The sequence below is a fragment of the Pseudophryne corroboree genome, chromosome 2, assembly GCF_028390025.1.
Source record: "Pseudophryne corroboree isolate aPseCor3 chromosome 2, aPseCor3.hap2, whole genome shotgun sequence".
Classification (NCBI taxonomy): domain Eukaryota; kingdom Metazoa; phylum Chordata; class Amphibia; order Anura; family Myobatrachidae; genus Pseudophryne; species Pseudophryne corroboree.
In genome coordinates, this window is record NC_086445.1 from 461,050,456 (window position 1) to 461,065,808 (window position 15,353).

At 41.9% G+C, this 15,353-nt stretch overlaps 1 protein-coding gene across 1 annotated transcript in view; it reads right to left on the reverse strand.

Annotated features, from left to right (window-relative positions):
• CALN1 (calneuron 1) overlaps positions 1-15,353 on the reverse strand; it is a 596,934-nt gene that overhangs the window by 322,483 nt on the left and 259,098 nt on the right. The window lies entirely within an intron of this gene.

Consider the following 15,353-nt stretch of genomic DNA (forward strand, 5'->3'; position numbering starts at 1 on the left):
AAATGAGCAAGTTTTCCATCTACATAAAACAAACAGCATTAACTCAGTAAGAATAATCTATTTAATAGTAACAAGCATATACAATAATATATTTAACAACTCAAAGAAATAAATGGGCAAATATTATGCTGCATAATTTTAAATTCTTTCACTGGACTGCAAATCCAGGCAGGTGACCAAAAAAATTGCATTGTGTCATACTGGCAATTATCTCTCAGTAATTTTGTTGCTGGCATTAGTGGTAGAATCACTGACTGCTTAAGACCCTTATCTTCAACAAAGTTGATTAATAAAATGAGAGATTTGAGCAGTTTGATTGCTCAATGTGACATGACCTCAGCAGTTTACATTGTTTTCCTGCAATATTCTTTCCCTTCTGAAAATCTGCACCCAGCAATCTTGGCTTCAACATAGCTATTGGGACAGCTTGACATATAAAACCATTTATTTCTATGGAATGGTATTTAGCAACTAATTAAAATGCACAGAGAAAATCACTAGTGTAACAGAGCCTTTAGTAAATAACGAATTGAAAGATTTGAAAGGAAATCAGTTTTTCTTGTTTCTATTTTATTTTTTTGCAGGAAATTGACACCAGTAGCCTGCTTATACAACTATGAAACTGCCCTATTATTAAAGTCCTGGCTTACTTCTTAGAGAAAGTCTATTCTATTTTTTATTGTGCCAGATGATTATGGTGACATCTACACCATTAATCTATTATTAGCAGGATTATATAGTTAAATAAAAGGCATTATTTCACCTTTAACATTTCACAAACCCCTAAAAATACATGACTGTTCTGTAGGATCAACTGATCAGATTTGATTTTGTAGTCCTAATAGTATCCAACTCATAATGAACCCATCCTATGAGTGATTTAACAAATTTCTGTTCCAAAATGTTAAAGTGTTCTTTACCCAGGGATGTAGCTTTGGGTGGCACAAGCTTCAGGCACTAAAAATGTTAGAGGGCACGATGTTGTTGGCACCCCGCACACTGGTCATAGGTCGCTGTACATGCAGCAGCAGAGCAAGAGGAGTAGGAGCAGAGGGGGTGCACACTGAATTGGACTAGGTATGATACAGGACAGGCCAGAAGCGAAAACAGCAGGAGACACTGACAGCCGGCACATGCAGGAGCTCTGCTCACCCTCTTTATATGTCTCACTGCTTGCTTGTAGCTGGGCAGCAGGGTTACCTCTGTCCTTCAGCACCACTCTCTGCCCCTGTTGCTGCAGCACCTCTGACTGTCTAGCCCAGCTGCTGCAACTGGGGCAGAGAGAGGTAATGCAGCATTAATGTACTGTAGAAAGAGGTGCTGCAGTAGCCGGGGCAGAGAGAGATACTGCAGCAGCCAATGCAGAAAGAGGTGCTGCAGCAGATGGGGCAGAGAGAGATGATGAAATACCTGGGCAGAGAGAGATAAAGCAGCAACTGGGGCAGAGAGAGGTTGCTGCATAATCTCTCTCTGTCAAGCTGCTGCAACACTTCTCTCTACCCAGGTGCTGCAGCACCTCTTTCTACATTGGCTGCTGCAGCACCTCTCTCTATATTGATGCTGCAGCACCTCTCTCTATTTTGATGCTGCTGCTGCAGCACCTTGCTGTGAATTAGAAGCTGCAGACCCTCACTCAGCCTCTCAAGCTGCTGCAGCTCATATCTCTGCCCCTCAGGCTGCTGTGGCGCAGCTCTCTCTGCCCCACAAGCTGCTGCGATGCAGTGCTCTCTGCCCCACAGGTTGCTGTGGAGCAACTTTCTCTGCCACTCAGGCTGCTGCAGTGCATCTCTTTCTGCCCCTCAGGTAATTCAGGGATAATATTTTCATTGAGGCATAGTGGGATTATCAATTCTGGAATGGCAGTTCTAGGGTATTATTTTCATTGAGGCATTGGGGGATTTTCAAGTCGAGGGGGTCAGTTTTGGGGCATTATTATCATTGAGAGTTTTGGGGGTGTAACGTCTGTTTGGTTGTCACATTTGGGGCATTATTTTCATTGAGGGGTTGGGGAGTTGCGAGGTCAGTAATTCAGGTTAAATACAGTGTTTTTAATTGATTTGAGTTAATCAAGTAAACAGTTAAATACAGTTACTTCCATGATGGCTCTACTGTAGTATAATGTGTATAAGGGGGCTCTACCATGGCATAACATGTGTAAGGGGCTCTATCATGGTGTAACGTGTATATGCAGGTCTACTGTTGTATAACATGTATAAGTGGTTCTACTGTGTGGTGTAACATGTATAAGGTGCTCTACTATGTGCTGTAACGTGTATAAGGCACTCTGCTGTGTAGTGTAATTTGTGTAAGCGGCTTTACTGTGGCGTAACGTGTATAAGGGCTTTCACTCTGAGCTCCACAAGGTCTAGAACTGGCACTGTCACCAATTTATTTTTATATGTTTTTTCTTTCTTAAATGTAACATGCCACCACATGTTGGCTAGCCACCCAGTTCATTACACAGGAGGATGGGTGTGGGTGTGGGTGGGGGGGAGGCAATACATACTTTTGCTCCATGACATCTAGCTACACCTCTGTCTGTACCCCTTCACATTTTCCACAAATGCCTCCAGATCCAGTGGTGGCTGGCACAATTCATGACATTCATGTACTAATCACACATGCACAATTTCGATGTGAAGACATATGTAATAATATGATATAACTGTAACAGCGTTGTTAGGGAAACATGCACCATTTCCTGGGGTAGACGGTAGTGAACAACAGCAGAAGGGTCACACAAGTCCAAGGTTTCTGGTGCAACGGTCCTAAGCCAGTTTTAGTAAGCAGTAAAAAACCCTCATCAAAATAAACACTCAACCTGTACAGCCCTAACTAAACATAAATCGTTCCTTACGGTGAACTACAAAACATTGAACGTTTCAGCAAGTATAGCTCACTTGACCGAATAGCATGTTTCTCTCACAGAGACTCTGCCATCCCTTTTCCCCGGTCAGTGAGAGTCTGAATGTACAGCCATTTATCACACTCACACAGGTGCAAACGCCAGTTAGCATAATCTTAGGCTAGAGGCCAATGAATGGATGGAGCCCACCCTCACTCTCCATCCCTAATCCCATTGCCCCATAACCGTTTTTTAAAGCATGTAGGACAGAAACCCAGGACAAATATAACTGCCCTCAAACACAATTCCAGTGTTCTTGTCACAATATCAGAGTACTATTTAATTTCTTCTGATTCATTAAATACTTTTTAAGATACCTGTAGTTTGTTTAAGCAGATCTTTCATAAATTTCTTATTCACCACTCATACCAGTTATTTCAGTTATCTTACATTGTACCATTTCTTATCTCTGCACATTACCATGATTGTAAGAAATTGACAAGGGTCTGATACTTCTGATTAAGTATGCACAGCACTGACAGCTGTCCACTTGGGTATATCATACATTTTGTTTGGGTTTTATGGCTGACTATGTGCTTATTCTCATTTAAATTCATATTTGGATCATTGAACAGGAAACAAACACATTTACAACACATCTAACATTCACTGTTCATCCCATCTTTCTTATATTATAAGACCCATGAATTAGGAGACATTGTTGCATGCAATATACAAAAAATATTACTAGAAAGATGCATTTGTTTTTGTAACATTAATATTTAGCTACACTGCACACAGATCAATAACCGTGGGCTAGATCAGTAAAAATTGTAAGAGCCAAAAAGAATCAAATAATCCAACCTGCAACTGCTTCATTTATTTGAGTTATCAATAAATGGACCTTGATAGACTGGTCTGGTGCATATGACTTAATAACAACTAACTGTATTTTATGTGACTGATACTTCACTGCCTATGTGAAGAGTAAATCACCCAAAATCCATAATAACATTCAGTAAAATTAGATTAGGGCATACTTTTATTACTATGATAAATCACACTGAGCAGCAACCAGGTAATTATTTCTATAAAATAAATGGTCAAAGTGTAATTTTCCTTGCAAATAACAGGCACACTTCCCTACTCTCCCAGAATTTTTGGCAGACTCAGAAATGTATGGAGCTCTTCTCAATAACATCAAAGGGGGAGTGGCTGGCCGAACGCAGGGCATGTTTGTGACGTCAAACCAGGAATGAAACGGGCTGAGCTGATCGCAGTGTAGAAGTAAGTCTCGAGCTACTCAGAAACTGCTAAGAAATTTCTATTCGCAATTCTGCTAATCTTTCGTTCGCAATTCTGCTAAGCTAAGATACACTCCCAGAGGGCGGCGGCCTAGCGTGTGCAATGCTGCTAAAAGCAGCTAGCGAGCAAACAACTCGGAATGACCCCCAATAATGCAAAGCATATTGTAGTACTGCACAGCAAGGATCAGGGTCATCACACCCCTTGCTCTTGTCCCTTGGATTACCATTCAGAAAGCAGATATTTAGGAACATTGTAGATGTGTGAGAAATATGGCAGGACAACAATTGGCTGCAGTTTAACAGATAAATTTTATGTCAATCTCTACATCCTGCTGCTTTAATTTATATGTCACACTATCCAGAGATCTTTGCAACCACTGCAATGTATCATGGGATGCGCAACTCTAAAAACGTGTTCCATCACACTGACCAGATAAGCACTATGAATGGATGTTCAGGATGGATGGATATACAGTACTTATTAATAAATGGTTGCTAGAGGTATCACCAAATAAATAGTATTTTATCCTGTAGCACAGTGGCACAGTGCCTTAATAGCTACCATTGCTGCCTCACAGAGCCATGGGTTAAACTAAATTGTGACCATGGCCCGATCTGTATATGCATATACATATGCATATGACAGTCAAATAAAACAAGGCCTGATTCTGGTTTGGAAGTAAAGCAAAAGAAAAAAAAAAGTAAGTAACTGTGCACCTGGGCAAATTTATGTTGCCTTGCTGGTGGGGTAGATGTAAGATATGCAGAGAGAATTAGATTTGGGTGGGATGTGTCCAGACTGAAATCTAAAGCTGGGTACGCACTAGACAACGTGTGTACCCAGCCAATCCGATGGTAAACGGGAACCTGCATTGGCAAGTGCATACACACTTGCCAAAACAGTGGGGCAATGCAGCGACGCGGGATGTGACATCACTAGCGATGTCTTCTGTCGGCCCTGCAGCAGGTATGACCAGAAGACATCTCTAACGACAGTGGGGGCGCGCATGTTGGGCATACGCATATGTGCAGATGGGAACAATAATTCGAATGACATATTCCTTACTGTGTGTCCAGCTTAAATTGTGGGGTGAAAATAAAGTTGTCTAAGATTTGTGGGCTACTTGCAAAAGCAGCCAATATTTACCCTGCACAGAAAAAATATAAATGTAACAAAGTTACTTGCTTTTTTTTTTTTTTTTTGCTTTACTTCCAAATCAGAATCAGGCCCATACTGTATTAAAGGTTATTTGGCTGCTGATAAAAATGGACAAGGGTAGTAAAGAGTGAAGCAGGGACTGATGTGAATGATTAAATATTTTCTGAATAGTTCGACATAATATGGTAGCACTGCTTGAATGATAATGAATATCAGTATTTATTTGTACCTGTTTTTTATTGTTTTTGTTTCCTGCTTGTATAATTATGTTTCAAAAAGAATAGCAATATTACTGCAGAAGTTTCATTTGATTTTATTTATTTTTTTATAAACCAATCTTCCACATACTTAAACAAACAATGGGCTAGATGTAATAGAGTGCGATTTTTTAGGTGTCTAACAAAATCACATCAAATCGCACGTTTGTCACTTGCGATTTTTGGTGAATTTTAAGGTTAAAACGGAATTTGCATGCGATTATTGGTGATTTTTAGCAAAGGAAACATGCAATGTTTAGTGATAAAAACATGCGGTTTTTAGGTCGCATTTTTATTACTTAGTCAGAAGCATGCACAGATCAGTGAGATCCGTGGACGCTTCTGTCTGGAACAGTAAAGAAATAGTTAAACATTTAAAAAAACAAGAACATGCCGGTCCCCCCAAAAAGCATAACCAGCCCAGGGCTCTTTGAGGCTCAATAGGCTTTTCCCTATTGTGTCAGTCCCGGGCCCCACAATTTCTGATGGCAGCCCTGGAGGGGTGAGTGTGAATGTGTGACAGTGAGTGGGAATGTGTGACAGTGAGTGGGAATGTGCTACAGTGAGGTATGAGTGGGAATGTGTGACAGTGAGGGGTGAGTGTTAATTTGTGTCAGTGAGGGGTGAGTGGAATGTGTTACAGTGAGGGGTGAGTGTGTATGTGTGAAAGTTAGGGGTAAGTGGGAATGTGTGACAGTTGTGTGGGATTGTGCTACAGTGAGGGGTGAGTGGGAATGCGTGACAGTGAGGTATGTGCCGGAATGTGTTACTGTGAGAGGTGAGTGTTAATTTGTGTCAGTGAGGGGTGAGTGGAAATGTGTGACAGTGAGTGGGAATGTGCTACAGTGAGGGGTGAGTGGGAATGCGTGACAGTGAGGGATGTGCCAGAATGTGTGACAGTGAGGGGTGAGTGGGAATGTGCTACAGTGACGGGTGAATGGGAATGTGTGACAGTGAGCGGGAATGTGCTACAGTGAGGGGTGAGTGGGAATGTGTGACAGTGAGGTATGTGCCAGAATGTGTTACAGTGAGGGGTGAGTGTTAATTTGGGTCAGTGAGGGGTGAGTGGAAATGTGTTACAGTGAGGGGTGAGTGTGTATGTGTGAAAGTTAAGGGTAAGTGGGAATGTGTGACAGTGAGTGGGAATGTGCTACAGTGAGGGGTGAGTGGGAATGCATGACGGTGAGGGATGTGCCAGAATGTGTGACAGTGAGGGGTGAGTGGAAATGTGTGACAGTGGATGGTGAGTGAGTGAGTGTGTATGTGTGAAAGTCAGGGGTAAGTGGGTATGTGTGACAGTGAGTGGGTATGTGCAACAGTGAGGGGTGAGTGGGAATGTGTGACAATGAGTGGGAATGTGTGACAGTGGGGGGGTAAGTGGGAATGTGTGACAGTGAGTGGGAATGTGCTTCAAATTGAGGGGTGAGTGGGAATGTGTGACAGTGAGGGATGAGTGGGAATGTGCTACACTGAGGGGTGAGTGTGAATGTGTAACAGTGATGGGTGAGTGGGAATGTGTGACAGTGAGTGGTAATGTGCTACAGTGAAGGGTGATTGAGAATGTGTGACAGTGAGGAATGTTTCGGAATGTGTTACAGTAAGGGTTGAATGTCAATGTGTGACAGTGAGGGGGGAGTGTTAATGTGTGTCAGTGACTGGTGAGTGTTAATGTGTGTCAGTGAGCGGTGAGTGTGTGTGTGTGTGTGTGTGTGTGAAAGTTAGGGATAAGTGGGTATGTGTGACAGTGAGTGGGCATGTGCTACAGTGAGGGGTGAGTGGGAATGTGTGACAGTGAGGGGGGACCCCACACTGCATATCCCCCTGCTTTAGTGGAGCCAGCCCCGGCTGGTAAAGACTGGTGTTGATTTGTGAGTGTGAAAAATTCAAGGCACTCCACACTACCTGTCCCTCCAATTTTTTACTACTAGTTATTTTAAGATTCCCTTACAGTGGTTTTGACCATGTACCAGCTGTCAATCGGCAGTAAAGCCCATCAGTTTCAAAACAATGTCAAATCCACTGCTTAGTAAATATAGCTTTCAGGGCCGGTTCTTACCCTTGTGGCGCCCAGGGCGAAAGTTTACTTTGGTACCCCCACTCCCGGCAGGTAAAACAGAGTTAGTGCATGCCAACGTCGCATAACCAAAAATAGGGGCGTGGTTTCATAGGGAAAGGGCGTGGCCACAGTTATGCCCCTTGTAGTTATGCCCTTAATAGTAGTGCCCCCTGTAGCTGTGCTCCCTGTAGATTTGCCCCCAGTAGTTTTGCCCCCTGTAGTTGTGCCTCAGTAGTTGTGCCCCCTAGTAGTGCCGCTTACAAACACACAAAAAAAGACCACACAATACTCACCAGCCCCGCTCCTGCTTCCCGGCCTCTCCTCTCGATTGGAGAGGCATAATGACATCTCTCCCATAACCCCGCACAGGCACTAGAGGTCAATTATGACCTCTAGCATCTGACACTGGCGCCGGATACAGCGGGCGCCCGCACAGCACACGGTGCCTGTTGCAGCCGGGGAGTGGGATGCGGGGTACAGGTGGGCGACTGCGGGGTGACTGAGGCCGCGCCCATGGGCCGCAGCACCCTGGGCGCCTGCCCTGCTTGCTCGTGCCTAGAATCGCTCCTGATAGCTCTATAACTTAATTTAGACCATTTGTGTATAGATATTAAATTGACATACAGTATGCAATATACTTGCCTAAAAACATTTTAAAGCTACTGTATCAACACCCAAAGGATTCAATTTGATGTTCTTGGTCCAGATCTTTGGCAGCTATGGACACTATTATGATACTACTGTAAGTATGTGTGAGCACTGTGGGTCTTCATTTCATTCAATGTACTATCAGTGTTGTGCAAAGTTCAAAAGCAGCCAATTACTACAGTAAGCAAATGCAGGTTGAGTTTCCTATATCCAAAAAGCTTGGGACCAGAATTTTTTTTTATATCAGATTTTTCTGTAACTGGGAATATTTGTATACCATATTGAGATATCTCGGGGATGGAACCCACATTTAAACACAGAATACATTTATGTTTCTTATACACCTTATACATACAGCCTGAAGGTAATTTTAAACAATACTTGTAATAATTTTGTGCATGAAACAAAGTTTATGTACTAAACCATCAGAAAATAAGGTGTCACTATCTCAGTCTCACTCAAAAATGTCCATATTTTGGAATATTCCATATTTTGGAATTTTGGATATAGGAGACTGGACCTGTAACATAACTCAAATTCCAGTTAATAAAACAGCTGATATTAAGGGGGGTATCCAATTAGTCCTAAAAATTTTTTGGGTGTGAAAAAACGTGGGGGTGTGCAATTTTATTTTTTTATCGCCGTTTTTTTGGGGGGAGAGGTCTATCCAATTAGGCCCCCATTTTTGGCACTCGAAAAAAAATGTACGCTATTCTCAAAAAAATACACAGGGTCCGTGAAAGGCTGCAGACCTACGTCGCTGCGATCGCAGAAAAGAAAAGAGAGGCGGGCGAAACAAAATCCCTGAAATGCACTGGCATTGGGGCTAACTGGATAACCCCAGCCATGCTACTTAGCCGTGGTAAATTACCTCAGCTACTGGAATACTGTATATCTTTTGTCATTCCAAAAAGATAAAGTTTCAGTGCTTGTGTAACTAATGTGTTTAGAAGTGATGTAGTTAAGTTTTTCAATAACTGTAGCAACTCAAGGGTTTAGTATCCAATTCCTCTCAATATTAGAGGCTTAATTACCATAATGATTTTGCTTTAAATTTTGTAAACAGGTAGCTAGCAGAATTCTCTATCACTGGCATTCTAGGCCCAGGCAGTGGCGCACCCAGGGGGGGTTTCCGAGTACCCAGAAACCCCCCTCCACCAAAAAAAAAAAAATTTTTTTTTTTTTTTTTTTTTTTTTTTAGCTGCATGAGTATTATGAATGGCTGTCTAGCGTCCTCTGCAGCCTGCTGTCTTCCTGGTGGCACTTGCAAGTGCAATAAAAGTTTACTTTATTTTAATTATAGTACATATATATCCATGTGCCTACATATATACACATGTATATACATACATACATACATACATACATACATATAAACACACACACATATGATATATATATATATATATATATATATATATATATATACATGTGTATATATATATGTGTACTGTATGTGTGTGTGTATATATATATATATATATATATATATGTGTATGCATTTTTAATATGCTATGTATATGTGTATATGGGTTCACTACGATCTCCCGACGGCCGGCCTCCCGGCGACCAGCATACCGGCGCCGGCTTACCAACAGTGTGGCGAGCGCAAATGAGCCCCTTGCGGGCTCGCTACGCGCGCCACACTATTCTATTCTCCCTCCAGGGGGGTCGTGGACCCCCTCGAGGGAGAATAAGTGTCGGTATGCCAGCGGTCAGGCTCCCGGCGCCGGTATGCTGGTAGCCGGGAGCCCGACCGCCGGCATACTGAAGACCACCCATGTATATGTATGTGTGTGTGTGTGTGTGTGTGTGTGTGTGTGTAGATATATATGTATATATATATATATATGTGTGTGTATACGACAAAAGTCCTGTACTCGCATCAATTATTCCAGGGTGGGTGCTATCCCAACAGAACGAAGTCCGCTGAATATATTGGTGTCCACGAAGGTGGCGGGCGCACTCTCACAAATACACAAATTCTTCAGTGAATGTCAACTGTTCTTTATTGTAGCCTCATGTAATCGACGTTTCGATCCTTCCACAGGATCTTTTTCAAGAAAGGCAGTACGATATCATTTATTTCGGTATACACAATCATTAAACAATGCCTAAAACGAATACAAAAATAAGAAAAGACTCAGCCTCCCAGGCCCCATAACAATGGCAGAAAATCTATATAAACAGGGCTTCAATACCCCATTCACATAGTAACTGTGATATGAAATTAGTAATTTGTAAAATTTTGAATTATTGAACACCAAAGTGACACTTATCACCAAAGATATCAGAGAAACCACCTCAGTCCCTTTAGCGAAGTATACCAATCCACTAATGCGTGCCTGATTAGACCAATTAACCCACTCATGTGGAAGGTGTAGTTAAAGAGTCTAGATAGCAAAAAAATCACTTACTCATAAGCTTAAAGGCAGCAGTATCCGGATCCAGAGGACTACCAGCAACATATGTGGTCCCATAGCAACTAAATGCATAATGTGAGACTGTTAGACAACCAAAAGACTCTATATTTTCACAAAAGAGACATGCAGTTCAAACTGGCTTTTACCTATAGGGATCGCAATCTTAGTTTAAGGTGTCCTGAGTTCACTGATGTTCCATATGGCTGACCAACCCAACCTATTGGAACAATATTTTACAATTCAAAATGTACAAATCTCACAACTAAACACAAATTACGCAGAAAAAGCGCTTACCATATATCAGAGCCAGCCATGTGTTCCCAGGAGACATGTTGAAAACAACCATGCCCCGGAAGTATATATACACCCTAGGACCGGAAGTGTGTCCCTAAAGCAAAAACGCCTCAATCAAATATATATATACTCACTGTATACACTGGCTCCCAGTGCTAACCGTTCATCCACAACCCAGAAATGCAAACGCCACAATCAATGGGGCGCTAGAGCCTTTGTAAGCTCATTCTCCGCCGCGTCTTGCGTTCCACAAACCGGAAATGGGACGCGATGCGTTCCAAACTCCGGAAGTAGACGCGGCTCATCTCACATAGTTAGGCTGCAGCAGCGGACACGCACTGGTCCACTCAGCTGAGGGTCGTTTTCTGTTCAGGCTAATCTGCATCACCTGGGGACCTTATACTAGCCCCACCTGCTCATTTCCATAGGGACACCAGAAAAAAATGTGAACAACGCTTTCACACTTCATTAGAATGATCTAAAATAAACAACATAATCGACCCAAATGACCTAAAGGGGGCTTAATGTCTCTAGTGGGTACTCTGATGAAATAAAATAATTACCTTTTGTATAGTTTTAATTATTTAAATTATTTAAATTCTTGCCATCAGGGACCTGAGAGGATGGGCTAATAAACGCAATCAAAATACATAGAAACAATACACACATAGACAACACAGAGAGAATATTCGTAATTCTCTACAAAAACACCCCATAGGGGTTACATTCATTAAGTCCTCTTGGGGATACCGTATCCAGGTGGTTGATCCAAAAGCACTCCCTTTGTTTCAACCTCTTGGTTCGGTCTCCACCAGTAACCATCGGGGGCACCCAATCGATGATTTTACATTTTAGGCTCGCAACCTGATGACGGGCTTCGATGAAATGGCGAGCCACCGGCTTATCAGATTTACCACTATTCAATTCAATATGTATAGATGAGCGGTGATTCGCCATTCGATCCCTGAAGTTACGGGTAGTTAACCCTACATAAAACAATCCACACGGGCATTTTAGAATGTAGATGACAAAATCTAATCTACAGTGTAAATGATATTTAAGTTTAATGGTGGAACCCGTATGCGGGTGGGAAAATGTTGGCCCCACCATCATCGAGCGACACGTTGTGCAGCTCCCACAGGAGAAACAGCCTGGTTTTTGCTGCAACACCTGAGTGGTGGACATAGGTGCATTGGGATATAGTACAGGTCTCATGAGCATTTGCTTAAGGTTGGGACCTCTGCGGTAAGCCAACATTGGGGGGTCCATACGTGTAAATGGTAATGCTGGATCGGTGCTCACAATTGGCCAATGTTTCTTAAGTACCTTGTTAAGATGTCCTGAGTGGTTATCATAACGTGTCGCAAAGACTAAACGGTTGTCTAGTCTATCCTTATTCCTAGGCTGTGTCCCTGTAAATATATCACGAGCTTTGGATAAACAGTGGAAAAGTGTCTTGTGAGTATACCCACGTTCCAAGAAACGTGCTTTAACCTCTTCAAGTTGAATTTCAGTATTAATTCTATCCGAATTGATTCTTAATACTCTTAAGAATTGGGACACTGGCAGATTCTCCTTTAATGCAGGAGGATGATGGCTAGTAGCATGAAGCGTCAAATTTCTATCAGTAGGCTTTCTATAGACAGAGGTGACAAAAACATCCCCAACCTTACTGATGTGTACATCTAAAAAATTAATTTCAGAGCCAGAAATGCTCGAAGTGAACTTTATGGGACAATCCAACTGATTGAGGTTATTAACCATGGTGTGAAACGCTGACTCAGTGCCGAGCCAAAGTAAAAAAACATCATCGATAAATCGACGATAAAATAGAATTTGATGACCACACTTTGGGAAAATCTGAGTTGTTTCGTAGTCCGTCATATATAAATTGGCATACGAAGGGGCCAAATTCGACCCCATCGCCGTGCCCGCTAGTTGTATAAAGTACATGTCTTTATACATAAAATTATTAGATCGTAAAACCAATTCAGTTAATTCAATAATACATTCTGTAGGTACTGTACATGTGGGATGAGACACCAACGCAGCTCGCACTGTTTCAAGTCCACCATCGTGTGGAATGACTGTATACAATGAATTCACATCCATTGTAGCCAGAAGACACGGTGTGGACTTGCAATCAATATTTTTTAATTGTTGAAGAAAGTCACCTGTGTCTTTTATATAGCTCATGCTTTCGACCACAATTGGCTGAAGAATACTGTCAACAAATTTGGCCAACGGTTGTAACAGAGAGCCTTCTGCCGCTATAATAGGTCATCCAGGCGGTTGCACCAAAGTTTTATGAACCTTCGGTAAAGTATATAAGATCGGGCACCGGGGATGCTCAACCGTTAAATAAGAAAATAATTCATCGTCAAACCATCCATTATTTTTCCCTCTTCTAAGACACTCGTCGATGGTGCGTTTAATACCTGGTACAGGATTAGACTCAACTTGTTTATAAGTTTATAAGTCTCACAGTCGTATGTGTGTATATATATATATATATATATATATGTGTGTGTGTGTAGATATATATGTATATATATATATATATATATGTGTGTGTGTAGATATATATATATATATATATATGTGTAGATATATATATATATACACACACACACACACACACACACACACAAACACACTAGTTTTACGGACCCAGCATATACTGGGTCACCTCAGTCCCCACCCCCGTGATTGACTCCGCCCAGTTCTGGAAACCCCCCCATGCAAATCCTGCGTTTGCCACTGCCAGGGCATGTATTTTCTCCCTTCCTGGAGCGTGCCATGTAGCTGATCACTGATGTACAGCGGAGCCTTCCCAAAAGACCTGTATTTTGCTGCATTAAGCTTACCAGACTGCTCATTTCAGTGGGAAGTGGACGGAATGTGGGAGAGTCAACTTCTCTCCCAAGAGACATGGGAATCCCTAAAAAAAACTGTGATTTTTCTGGAAATTCCATTAAAATACAATAGTTAAGTATGCTTTAGGGTCCATTTTGTCAACAGCCAGAAATTGATCCATTCATACTACAAAGAATGACACATCTTTGTCATTGCATAAGTTTTGGCATCGCAATCCAAACTTAAGTAACTAATCAGTTTTACAAATCATGTTTGTTTTTGGTCACATCATCACTAGACACATAATTGTATACATTACTAAGCCAAATACTACAGTAGCTCGATGAAAGTGTGTTCTGTAAAGTATGGTACACACAAGACGACTTGCAAATGATTCAGTGTTGTCAACGATATCCCTTGAACTCCCGGGCAAACGATATAAGACCTCATTCAGTAAGGATTGCCGTTTCTGCTAAAAAGCAGTTCCTGTGATCAAATAGTTGCCGCACAGAAATAGAGAAACAACGCCCACTGCAGAAATTGCGAATGCATCGCAATGTGTGTTCTGATCGCAAAACCATACGCATTTACTGATACATCGAAGACTTTTCCCATCTGCGCCAGGCAAGGTTGTCCACAATTTTAACAATGCAAGAGGCTGGAAGTGATCATCGCTGACGTCAGAGACCCTCCTTAAAACGCCTGGGCACACCTGCGTTTTTTAGACACACCCACAAAATGGCAGGTTTCCGCACAGGAACGCTGGCTTTCTGTCAGTCAAACAGCGGCTGTATTGCGATTACGATCTGTACGCAATTTCTGTTGCTATTTCCCCTCGCTCATGTGCATTGCGAATGCTGCGCATGCGCAGCTGTTCGCTAATCGCCTGTATTGCAAATCTAAAATTTTGCAATCCAACCTGAATAAGGCCATAGTGCAATCTTACAAAAGATATCGTCAGTGGCCACATCAAGGAGTATGCTGTCATTAACAATATTTACAAACCTTCCTGCATGTTCAAAAGATCAGAAGAAGCGAACAACGAACAGCGGGAAAAGTCAACGGCATCGTGATAGTGCGTACACACTGGACAATTTGAACAATTTGTAATTCCGATCGATCGGAAACGGCCAAATCATTAATATCGTCTCTTGTGTACGCACCTTAAGTTACTAAATGAACCCACGCAGAAATCTACCAGTAGCTAGACATGCCACAAATCAGTATTCCTGCAGATAGATTTATGACCTTTCATCTATTTGTGTTATGACATGACAGCTGTTAAGGAATAAACATGTATTGCGTCTGTTGATTTGTGTAACAGGGTGAAGTTGGATATGCCTAATGGTACTGGGGATTATATTTTACGGAACAAAATGTGTAAAGAACAATGTGTAAACTAGGAGTGATTCTTTTTGCCCCTCCTCTTGGTGATGTTCTCAGCACAGACACCATCATGGTGATGGTGAATTAATTCCTATTTTTTTTAACAGTTAGAAAGTATAGCA